Here is a 12,820-nt window from a genome sequence, read left to right on the forward strand (position 1 = left end):
CACCATACCTCCATGAGGTATTCAAAATCTAACCATGAGAGTCAGACAGGCGGCACTCACCCTCACAAAAGTGTGCTAACACTCACAGGGTACAGCCGATATAGTTCTTGCCCATGCTAAATTAATAGACCAGGCGGCAATATAAGCAGTCGGCCAGGTCTAACCAACCCTGATTAAAGTTACATGCGCCTAGCATGACACTCAATGGGTATAACCGGTAGAAGACCAGCCTCCGAGCATCCGGCCAGGCGGCCAAGTACTGCATGCGTCATACGAACAAATGTTGGGAGTCGGATGGTCAAGCTTGTAGGCTGGTATAATTATTAAATCATTATTATGATTTTACAAAAAAAAAAATTAAAAAAAAGAAGGTATGCAAAGTTAGGCCGCCTAATACCACCTTGTATATGTATACAACGTAGGTAAACATGGAATCAAGCGCTGACTACTTCATATCATTACGTGAGAAGCACATTGCTAGCCACACGTCACTTAGACCAACTAGGTGGCAAAGTCCCATGTGATCATAACAAGGAGGCGGCTCTTCAAGTGACAAGGCACAATACCAAGGGTATATAAACCAAGGCATGTGTCGTATAACATAGAGAAAACCAAAACACATTGATCACTCCTCCCCTAGAGGAACCAGATATCCCACCTTTACTTTCCGCATTTATCACTCCTCAAACAAGTACTAACTTGACCGTTGGAGGCGGAGCTCCCACCACAAGGAGTCTCCGTTGTTTTGCAGGTACAGGCGCAAGGATACCAGTCCCGGAATTGTAACTCTCCCGCAGGACATCAGAAAACCCCGAAACATTTTGGTGCCGTCTGTGGACATCAGAACATGATCATAACCGTCGCCCACTAAACAAGACTTACATGATCATAACCGTCGCCCACTAAACACTCAGCTTTTGAAACGATTCGCAAATGCTAGGTGGAGTAATGGCCCTTATGCTTCTTGAACAAACCGACACCCAGGCTTCGTTCTTCAAAGCTAGTAGGCGGCAATCGGCTCCAACTCAGCCACAAAGCAGTCGGCCTACTAGCTCTAAAATAGCTGAAACAGGAAGGTTTTCCTAGACTCCATAGCTAGGGTTTTTCATTTTTGTTGAAGATTTTCCTTCATTCTTCTCCCTTTTTTCTCCTCCTTTTCCATTTCAATTCTCTCTTTCTGGTCTCAATTGTTAATATTTGTAGGAGCTTCCATCGGTATTCTTACCAGTGGTAAACCCAAAAAACTTTTTAATTGCTTTCATTACATGGATCCCATCCTTCGGAAGGTGATTTTTCTATTGTGTTTATTATCTTTGTTTTTTCACATGGTAAAGAAAGAAGATTCAGGGTTTCATAGTCTTTCTAAGAATCTAAAGGACCATGGAAGTATTTTCACCCAAACGACTATGCATCAGCACACGTCTTGCTGAATTAGAGCGAACTCACATATTGCATTGCTTCAGATGAAGGTTTTTATTAAGGCTATTGTCAATGAAAACTTTGATGTAATTAACTCTAAAGGTTTATGTACTTGTGTTGGAATTTTAGATTTTTTAGCAATTGATTGTAAGTACCGTTTGGCTATATCTTACTTCATCAGTCCCATAATAATTGACACGGTTACCATTTTCGTCCGTCCAAAAATACTTGACATGTTACTAATTATGGAATGAGACAACTAATAAAAAATATTTTTCTATACTCTCTTTGAGACCACAAACCCCAAAATACAATTAAATCTTACATTTTCTCTCTCTTCACTACCCAAACCTCCCCCATTTTTTGTTTTTTTACAATATAAAAATATAAAAGAGAATCCTTTATATAATAAACAAATGTTTTAAATGAACTCACTTATAATTTTCTTAAACTACGTGTCTACTCCAACGTCCCAAGTATTATGAAACGGAAGGAGTATTAATGAAACCCTTTCCTTTTCTTCACGTAAAAAAAAAAAAAAAATTCATCACCTTTAATAATAGAATTATAACTTTTAAAAAATAATTTGTAATATGGTCAAGTGTCACAATCACAATTCACGAAGTCACAACAATCACAATTCACAAACTCACAACAATCACAAACCCACGCCCACGCCCACGCCCACGCCCACGCCCACGCCCAAATCTACAACCAACCCAAAGTTCCACCATTCCCAGGTTTAGGTTGACTTTTACACTCCCAGAAATTGACAAAACTCACACTCAAATTGCACAACCGATCTCAAAGTCTAACAAATTGGATGAACTAGAAATTAAAAAATGGGAGGAGAAAACTCAAATCCTGAGCAAATAGTGGTAGAAGAATGGGCAGGTTCTTCCCCAACTAAACTCTCAATTACTGCCACTATTTCTTCCACCCCAATTATCTCAATCCAAAGGTATATTCTCTTTCTTTTTCCTCAAATTCTCTATTTTTCTGAAAATCCCACTTTTTATTCATTTTATTCTCCTGTTTTTATAGATTTGACAGCCGCTTTAAGTTAGTGAGAAGATAAATTCTCAGTGCCTTTGTACCTGAGGTAATTTTCTCTCTTTCTTTTATCTCCTGATTTAGATTGTGTATATCTCCGGAATTAATTGTCACGTTATTAATGTTCGGCAAAAGTTGTCACCTTTTCTATTGACGGGTAGCTATGAATAACTAACATACGACTATACGAGTAATATTTTGTAAATACTGTGATGGGTTGGGACAATGTGTTAAATTTTTAGGATATTAAAAGTTTTTATTTTGAAGGATAATTTTGATGGGTGTTTCTTTTTCTTTTATTTACAGGGGTTTCCTAGTAGTGTGACTCCGGATTATTTACCATTTCAAATATGGGATTCCTTACAGGTAAGAGTTATTTTCTTGCTTTTTTAGAATTATTACTAGTTTATTGACCTTGAGTTATACTCTATTTGATTGACCTTTAATTTATATTGGAATTTTTAAGAATTGTGTAGAATTATGCACCTTTGATTGACCTTTTTTAGATTTAGGTATGATTATTGACATGGTACGTTTCTAAGTGTTAAATTAAACCATTTTTCTGTAATTAAGACTTTTGCTCTTGATTGAAGTGTGCAAGAATTCATATCCAGTAGTGGATGTATCTCATATGGGCAACGAAAGAGTTCTTGTTAGATTAGAAATTTAGAATGATCGATTTACGAGTGAATATTCCGTTTTGCCACATGCCCAATTCGATATAATTCCTTGTTGTTTGATTTAAATGTTGTCGCAACACATGAGGAATTGATTTAAGTACAATAATCACATTTATAATTTGTTTATGAGCTATGAAGCTAACTTGGATTAACCATGTAACTCTGCTGATGGCTCATTATTTATGTGAATGGCTAACATCATACACTATTTTGTGATTTGGTTTGCTATTTGGCTGTACTTTCTACCCAGTATGCCTGAACTTTTGTCGATATAATGGGTGATGAATGAAATTGTTAATACTTAATTATAGCAACCTATTGTTCTTCTTTAATATGAAGTACACCGTAGTATTTTAGTGTAACGAATTCTTATGCTGTTTTGGTTCATAGGGCCTGTCGACTTATATACGGATGATGCTTTCAACTCAAGTAAGAATTGTGAAAATGATTGCTCAGTGATAGTTTTTCTCTTCTATCATCTTTGATTTAGGTATCCATTTTATGGTGTTTGATTATTTAAACACATTGACAGGCTCTTTTGAGTGCTATTGGAGTTGGTGAGAAATCTGCCACAGTTATCGGGGCTACTTTTCAGGTTAGATCTTCTCATTGAATACCATTAAGCTCGGTCCATGTTAAACATGTTAGGTAAGATTAGTTACTGAGCATACTAACTTTTCATCCTTTCGTAAGTGTTGCAGTGGTTCTTGAGGGATTTAACAGGAATGCTTGGGGGCATCTTTTTCACATTTTATCAGGCAATTTTAGACTAGCTTTCCAATACAAATTTTGTTGTTTTTAGAAACACGAGTATACCAGTATTTTATTACCAATTTGTCAATTATTATTGCTTTCAAAATTGACGGTTCTCAAGGGGGAAACAATCTAGTATGATTTGAATTAAGAGATTTACCATGTACGGAGTACTATAGTTAATGGCTTTGAAGTATTGCATGTAAGAGAAGACCAGATTCAATAGATAATAACCTTGTGGAAATAATGAAACTGTTTTGCAGAACAAGAGAACATACCAAAAAAAGAGATCATGAATTAATAATTGACTGGTCTTTCGGCCTTAGTTGTGCTGACAAAATACATAATAAGAGAAGATATTCTCAGCAAAACTCCTTTCATGCTTAACATTTACATATGTTTTTTTATGGCACAAATTATGTAGCTCTCAAACTACATTTATAACCTGCTAGGAACTGACATGGCCTTCAGCATTAACAATGGCAGAAATTAAGAAGAAAATTGATTATTATATTAATAAGAGATTGCAGTAAATCAATTGATAATTCCACTTTCGAGAGGTGGATTCTCTCCTTCTCTCCTAATATGAGCTTTCGAGAGGCTCAGTCTCTCCCAATAACAAACCACACCATATTCAACATATCCTCTTTCCTCCTAATGAGACCTATCTATAGAAATCCCTCCTAACAAACCTCTAGCTTATTCCCCAAATTACTACTTATAGACTATGACTAATATGTCCTTCCCCCAAATGTTGATTCCTTGCATAACCATCCTTTGACTAATTTGAAAACTCAGAAAATAGTTGGGAGTAAAATTAGCTCTTGATTAGTCAATAATAGTTGTATCATTTGTCTTGCTAGGGATCAAATTTAGATAGCAATGCAAAAATGTGGCGTTTGGTTGCAGATTTATTGAATGACCTTGGTATTTTTCTCACCCTCTTTTTTAATTTGGTGTTATGTTAGCTTATTTAACTCTCTTTGATACCCTAGTTTGAGTGTAAAATGTGAATATATAACGATCAATTCATAATGGAGCTCCTGTCTTTGTTGTCTTTTTCTTATCAAAACTTAATTAGAATCCACTGATGATATGTGCATTAAAATGAAGTAACTTCAATGTGTAATCGAGAGTTTTTTATAAAAAAATATTAAATACGTGCAGTGATTCCAACTTTCAGGTCATTGAGTATCTGCAAATGTCAAGATACTTATAAAGTTATAAATAGGTTCCCGTGCATTAGAAAGTGAAACTAGCTACATCAGAGAAATCAGTCCTCAGGTGCCATATTGAAAATTTTTCTAGGTTATAATTTCTTACAAATGCGCTTATCCTCATAACTTCTTTCTATGATTTATTTTATTTATTTGTTTTTGTAATATTGAAAATTTATTTTTGTTAGCATTTAGCAATATTTTTTCTGTTTTCACCCTTTTGCTCCTAGCTTCTTCATTAGTGCTAGCTTTGCTCTAACGTTAGGCCAAAAGGTTCAGTGTATATGAAATAGCGGTCTCCAAATTTGCGGTTGTGAAAAAAATGAAATGATTTAGTATCTAAAATTGTATTATAATCTTTGGTTGGTCGCTTTTGCAAATTTTTGTTAAGCTTATGTCTTCACAAATCATGTCACTTGTATACTCCCTTAGTCCCTCTTTCCCAATATTGTCTGAACACTAGTCAATCCACCGTTATAAGCCGTAGGAGAGTATTAGTAATTGCCTTATCTATTGTTTTTTTCATGAAAACATGGATGTGATTGGAGATATATAGTAGGGTATTCATAGTGTATTTTGTTATAATGGAAAAGTAGATGTAACAGGAGATAGTGAGTCCCAAAAAAAATAGGAAACAATAGATGATTTGTATGGTCAAACCAAAAAAAAAAAAAAAAAAAAAAAAAAAAAAAGAAGAAAGGTGTATCCAAAATGTTTACATTTCTGAAAACTTGATATCTGAAAATCATATCAATTTCGCTTCTTGTCAGATTTTATCTTAGTAACCTTTTGGTTTTCTAATTACGCTAAGTTGCTATCCATAAGACATTTATGGATTTGCGCAAGTTTCTATATATTGCAACTGCATATGAGCTTTATGATGTACTTTCATCTCTTTAAAATATGGGCTGGAAGCTTACCGTTATCTAGTGCGCAACAATTTTGTCACTGGAAATATACAGAGTATAATACTTTGTATAAATCATGTGGCTGTACATATTATTTTGAAGTAAGGTTTTGTTACACATAATCTGAAGCATGTGGAACTCAATGTTTGATGTATTTGTGCTTGTTCAAAAAGGTCTAGTAAAGCTTTCCTTTTGCATTTAATCTTCATTTAAAGTGCAGGCCTTATCTTTTGTTATCACAAATTTATCTATAATACCGAAAACTGATCTAATGCATCAAAATTAAAGGGATTTGATGTCAGATTGAGGGGCTCTATGATCAACAGATCTGACATGGTACTGTTTGTAATTCTAGCCTTAGATGGTTTGTCTCATCAGTTATGTCTTTGTTGTTTCAGGAATGCTAATGGATCTTATTTCTCCCTTATTCCCATCGGCATTTGTGTTCATTCTTTGCTTGGGAAGTCTGTCACGATCATTCAGTAAGTTCTAATCTTTGCTCCATCTTCTCATACAAGCTATTGGACCAAGAAAAATGATTTTTCCTCAGTTTTCAAATGATGTGCCCATTCACCAACATGTAAGGAATTACATAATCATGTGAGGTCTTGTTAAAATAGTCTTGATATGCAGTTTCCAAAAAGTAACTTTTTAAGTTTGTGTGTGTGTGTGTGTGTGTGAGAGAGAGAGAGAGAGAGAGAGCTCATTTCTTATGCCTCTACCATAATGTCCACCCCTGGCCCGCCGATATATTGCTTATCAAATACTTTCCCCGTTCTATTTTACTAGCAACAGTTTGACTTTCACGTTTGCCAATGCATAATTTCACCATCAACACTTTTAATTATGATTACAAATTATATAAAGCTGTTATTATGAAAATATACATCTAGACGAATCTAACAAGAACCCAACTTGACTATATTTTGCCTTACATAGCAATTACTTAAGATGGTCAAACAGAAGTATGTGAATCGTGGCAAATATTGAATTGTTGCTGGTAAAGTGGAATGGAGGAAGTGCTTTTATTTCGTGGATCCATTCTCAATGTAATCTGTTTGTAACTTTGGAAAAGTTTTTTATAAGCACGTTAAACTGCATTGTTCCTATCCTTTTATTATAAAAAAAATCTTTGTACTATTCATTTCTAATTAACATATTTCTCTCCAAATTTGCACAACAAGCTGGTGTTGCTAGTGGAGCTACTAGAGCTGCTTTGACTCAACATTTTGCACTCCAGAATAATGCAGCGGATATATCCGCAAAGGTACCGACACAGCATTTCCATCCTAAAATCCTAATTGTCCATTGTGTTACAATTGTCAACTGAGTACCTGATGATTTATATTAGGAAGGAAGTCAAGAGACAGTGGCAACAATGGCTGGAATGGTTTTGGGAATGTGTCTGGCTCATGTTACTAGAGGACACTCTCTGGCAATTTGGTTCTCCTTCTTGTCTTTAACTATGTTTCACTTGTACGGTGAGTTCCTACTTCCTAATTACTATGTTGCTTGGATCTGAACCCCATATTTACTTGTTTTTACCCATTATCTTTATCTTCTGATGCTGAGTTTCTCGGTCAGATAAACCTACAAGGGTTAGTTGCTGGCACAGGAATGTTTAGTTTGAATTTTTGAAATAGGCATTGTGTTCAAGTTATGATGCAATTTGTGCACTAATCTGATTTATCGGACCTTTAGCTTTGCTGAATTATTCTTTTGCTCTATTATGTATTGCCTGCATATCAGCTACTAATTAACTATACCTTTTGGCACCCCTTGTCCCTTCAATTTTCATTTCCAATTTGACCCCCTTACCCATAATGAGGTATTGAGGCTCAATTGGCCTATACAGCGTGAATATATCCTTTCTTGTTGAACAGGAAGTACTTTGATTTGACTGCTGATATTCTAATCTATGAAAATGCTTTCCTGAATACCTTTAATTACTTTTACAATGTAGCAAACTATAAGGCTGTCTGTTGTCTATCTTTGAAAGCATTAAATGGAGAAAGGACTTCTCTTCTTCTGCAGCATTTCATGAAGACTGGCCAAGGTAAATCTGCATGTCTTTTCTATCTTTGCTGGTCATATGTAAAGTAAAAACCTCGTAGCACCTTATTTTCTCATTAACCTCAAGTTACTTGACAGTGGCTAAAGGTATTGCCATGGGTTTAGTCTTGGTCTTTATGCTGATGTACATGCACAATTTCCTTATTTAGTGTGTAATTCTTGTCAGTGCTTTCTGCTGAAAAGGTCTCGACGGAAGAGCAAGTTTTACCCTTGTGGTTGAATCCATGGAGTTCCAAAAAGTTCAAATGTTTGCACAGTCACATTAACTTAGGCGTGAAGGTTTCTTCTCTCGGTCATGCAGCAATGTAAGCATATTTTCATTCAGTTTTAAAGTCAAATGTTTAGAGTCACAGAAATTAAGCGTGAAGGTCTCCTCTTAATCATGCAGGAATGTAATCATATATTCATTTAGTTTAAAAGTTAAGCTATGAACATTGAAATTTAATTCATTTTTGTAAAAATTCTATTACTTCCACCATTTTGAAAGAATGCCTTGATTTTTACTTTGACTATCTCTAAATTTGTTAAGCTGCTAGTACATAGCTAAAGTTCCTATCATCTTTTTCCTACCATAGACAGCCAGTCGGCCCAGTCTACTAAAAAAATGGCATTCCTTTGTGATGGAGTATCTATTTTTTGTTTAGTTGGAGCAAGTTGGTTTGAGCGGTACCTAAGGTGGGTTCATTTTCAACTAGGACCCATTCTCGTGGAAACTACCCATGAAGAAAAGGTTCTCTGATTATATCTTATGTATAAAATACTGCGCAGCAAGATTACAGAGTAAACCATTACACTGAGATGAGTACTGCTCCATTTAAAAGATTGCCACTGTAAAAGAAAAGTGAGGGAGAAATATGATACAGCATCATAAGCTATTTCACCATTGTGTTGGACTTTCTTGGTCAAGTTCCTTGCTACAATTATTTTATTCATGATCTTAAAATCACCAATGAGTGTTTAGCTCATTATAATTTCAAGTCAATTCTATGGTCCATCTTCAATTGCTGATCTTAATATATATATTAAGTATCTTGCAATCCCGCTGCATGCATTTATTGATTATAGCCTTTTCGTTATAAATATTGTTTGACCACAGGATGGACCTTTTTCGCTCTGCAGGATCAAATTGTAAGAAAGGTTAGCTATGCACGGAGTATTTCAATATAATTTCTGATATGAACAATTCTGTTGCAGACACCTTTTAAGGCTGTAACTAACACCACACTTCCATCCCTCTTTTCTTTTTTAATCTTTCTAGCCAAGTATTTACTGCTGGAGAAAAATCGGATAATCAGTATCAGTTTGCATAAAGACTCAACACCGGCGGACATCTTGCAGTCCTACATACATGCACTTGTAATGGCCAATCTTTCGGATAAAAGCACATCTGGGCATGTTGAAAGTTTTTCATGGATGGACAAATACTATGAGGATTTCATCAAGAAGGTATTATTTTATCCAGTTAATTGTCTGTAACCTGGATTCCTTGAATCACTTTTAGGGAATCAAATAATAGAGGCAGGGAATCAAATAATAGAGGCAGATAATTTCCTTACATTTTTCAGCCTATTCAAATGGTGCCTAACATCCTCTTGTAACCCTGTCACGCCAAAATATTAGTGATTAGTCTTTCTTTTTGCAATCGCCTTTTTGTGCTTGTTTACCTGACTAATGTAGCCTGCTGATTATGTATGGCAGCTTCAGTCATCAGGATGGAAGACAGAAAGATTATTATTGCATTCTGTTGTTTGGAGGGCAAATTGGTTTATTGCACAGTCAGATGAGAAGATCGACTAGCAACCTGTATACCTCTAGACGGTTTTCAGAGATCACCATCACCATCACAAAGCAATAGGCAGTGTCACGTCTGTCAACCTTTCTCTACGACTCTACACTCTTGATGCTTTGGCGAAGCAAGGACTTGGTTCAAGCTTCCGCCTTGTATTTTTCAACAAAACTATAAAAAAACTCAAATGATTGCACTTTAATTCAGTTGAATCCTACACATTATGCCCGAATAGGACTATATATGTAGAGCAGCAATATAGCATAATGTGAGCTTTTTTTGAGTAATGAAAAAGATAAATTTCACCTTTTGGTTAGTATGTGGCCCAATTGGTTCCAAAAATGTTGATTTGATGTATGAAACGAAGTAAAATATGGTATTACATGTAGAAGAATTTTTTTTTTTTTTTCTTTTTTTTTTTTGGTGTTAGAGAGCCAATAGGGCGAATAGTGAAAATCGATCCCAAGATCCTCTGAAACCTGGAAGGAAGCTCTAATAACTTGAGTTATCCTTCACTCTCACACGTAGAGGAATTATGATAGCCCTTAAGAGCATGAACAATGGGGAGGATGTATATCCTTTACCACTTTCTCTATCCTTTTCTTCATTAGACACATCACATTCTCTTTTCTCCGCATCACTGCCCACTATCTCAATCATTTTCCTCATCCTCTTTCTTTAATGTCGTCGTTGATGTTGATCATTCTTGATACATTCCTTTCCATCCTGCTATAGTTTGTTCATACCAAATGCATGTATTCAATGTTGTCCAACATGCCAGGAAAGCCTCAGTCCACCCCTTCTCTAAGGAGATGTTGGATGTCTTCTAATGGTGGCTTACAAAGGTACTCAGTTGAAAATTGATCAATGACTCCATCGACAAACTCTCCAAAGAATTTCTCTAGCAGTACTTGCACCAAACTTCGGATATTAATCTACTTGATTAGCTGAACAACCATAAGCTAACATCTGTATGGTCGTTGTGCATCTGGGTGAAGCACTAGACGCATGGTAGCATCTGGGTGTTGTTGGAAGTAGCGGTTAGTTGCACTTGATGTGTTGACGATGTGAAGAAAAAGAAGTCTACCCATATGAAACCTCCTTCAAAACTTGGTTTCATTGTATATAAGTTGGTCACTAAAGTAATCTGCAACTAAATATCATGAGTTGCTTCATGATTTCTCAGTTATCCTTCGCTTTCTTTGACGTTATGTTCATCTTGTTGTACAAAATACTTGTAATCAACTACTCTCCTTGATAAAATCCTGACCATGTGATCATGGATATCATCAACTGAACTTGAAGAAGAAGAGCTAGAATATTTGAAAAACTTGAAGAGTTAGAATCGAAGTTCATATTGGTGTTTAGCAAATAGTATTATTTGAGACTAGCAAATAGTATTATTTGAGACTGAAGGTTGATATTTATAAATGTAATGTTATTGTGAATAATATTATGAGCTTTATAGACAAAAGTAGGATAAGGTTAGTCAAAAGATAGGATTTTTTAATAAGGATATGTGGTTACAAAACAATATTATTCAGAAGATATGATTTCTGATAAGGGTATGTAATGATAAGATAAATTTTGTCAAAAGGTAAGATTTTTACAAGATAGACACAAGATATGAATAGTCAAAAGATAGGATTTTGGTTAGGATTGCAAGATAAGGTTTGTAAGTTGGACATAGACAAATCTCTTACCATGTGCTTGAGCATTATGCATATGACTATGAAATTACTGTATTATATTATCACATAAATTTATAGCTTATGTAATAATTAATAATAGTAAAATAACACTTAATAATGATTTAAGATAGCATTAGAAAAACATCATATTATTAAACTCATACAAATTACACCCAAATTAAAACGGTACAACAACACTAACAATAACAATAATAAATAAAAAAACATACAGCTTACAACCGTAAACATTTATGATAACCACTACAATTACCTAAATTAAATCAAAGTGAAAATCTACTATTGAATTCATCTCTCAGTTTCTTATACTTTTCTAATTCATCAACATCATCAAGTACGTGTTTCAACATTAACCTTTCTATAACATTCTAAACTTCATGGCCTCGTCCTTTTACCTTTTCTTATTCTTTAACCTTTTTTATTTTTTTTATTTTTATTAATTCATCTCGTTCCTTGAGCTGGTCCATCAACCGCTCACCCTACTCGTTTATCTTGTCACTTATTTAGCCAAAATTCGTATCTAATGAGTCAAGATTTATACTTGAAGAAGTATGTTACACCCAAATATTAGATTTTTGACATTTTGTTTGACTTTCTTGACTTTGAGCAAGTTAAAAGGTTTCGGTAGTTAGCAAAAGCCTTTTGGGCTGAATTGGTCAATAATATCAGCAACTGGGCTGGTATTATGTAAAGGCACAATAACATATAGGCCGGATTAGGAGGCTAATGGAAGATTTTAATTTTCAAATAAGTCTGATATGTTCATTTTATATAAAGATTTACCCTCGTCCCTTGGTCATATTTAGGAGTATTATTGGCTCTTTAGAGCCACTTTGTATTACTAATATGCGTTTTCTAGTGTTTTTGTAGTTTTGGTACTATTTTATAAGAAATCGCATATTTAAAGCATTTTCCGGGACTTATGATAAGCCACTACGAGCATTGGAGAATTATGACCATATTCTGTAGCCCAAGACCGCGTTGGAGTAATCAAACCGATGATTAAGGGCTCAGTGAAGAAGAAGAGTTCGAGGCGATGGACCGTGGTTCAAGACCCAAGAGGAAATTCGGATTGGGCCAAGAAAATAGCCCAATTGAGATGTCCATGGTTGCCCGAAGAGCTCGTCCGACTGGGTAGGCCCTCACCCTGAGGGGCACCCGGCCGAGCGAGGCATATAGAAGAAAGTCGCCCTTTGCCCCCTGTCTCGCACCCGATCGAGCG

General features: G+C 35.3%; 1 pseudogene; it reads left to right on the forward strand.

The window, feature by feature from the left end:
- Positions 1-1,816: 1,816 nt before the first annotated feature.
- On the forward strand, positions 1,817-10,156 carry LOC110733869 (annotated as a pseudogene).
- The last annotated feature ends 2,664 nt before the right edge of the window (positions 10,157-12,820 follow it).

This window comes from Chenopodium quinoa, unplaced genomic scaffold, assembly GCF_001683475.1.
Source record: "Chenopodium quinoa cultivar QQ74 unplaced genomic scaffold, ASM168347v1, whole genome shotgun sequence".
Lineage (NCBI taxonomy): Eukaryota > Viridiplantae > Streptophyta > Magnoliopsida > Caryophyllales > Amaranthaceae > Chenopodium > Chenopodium quinoa.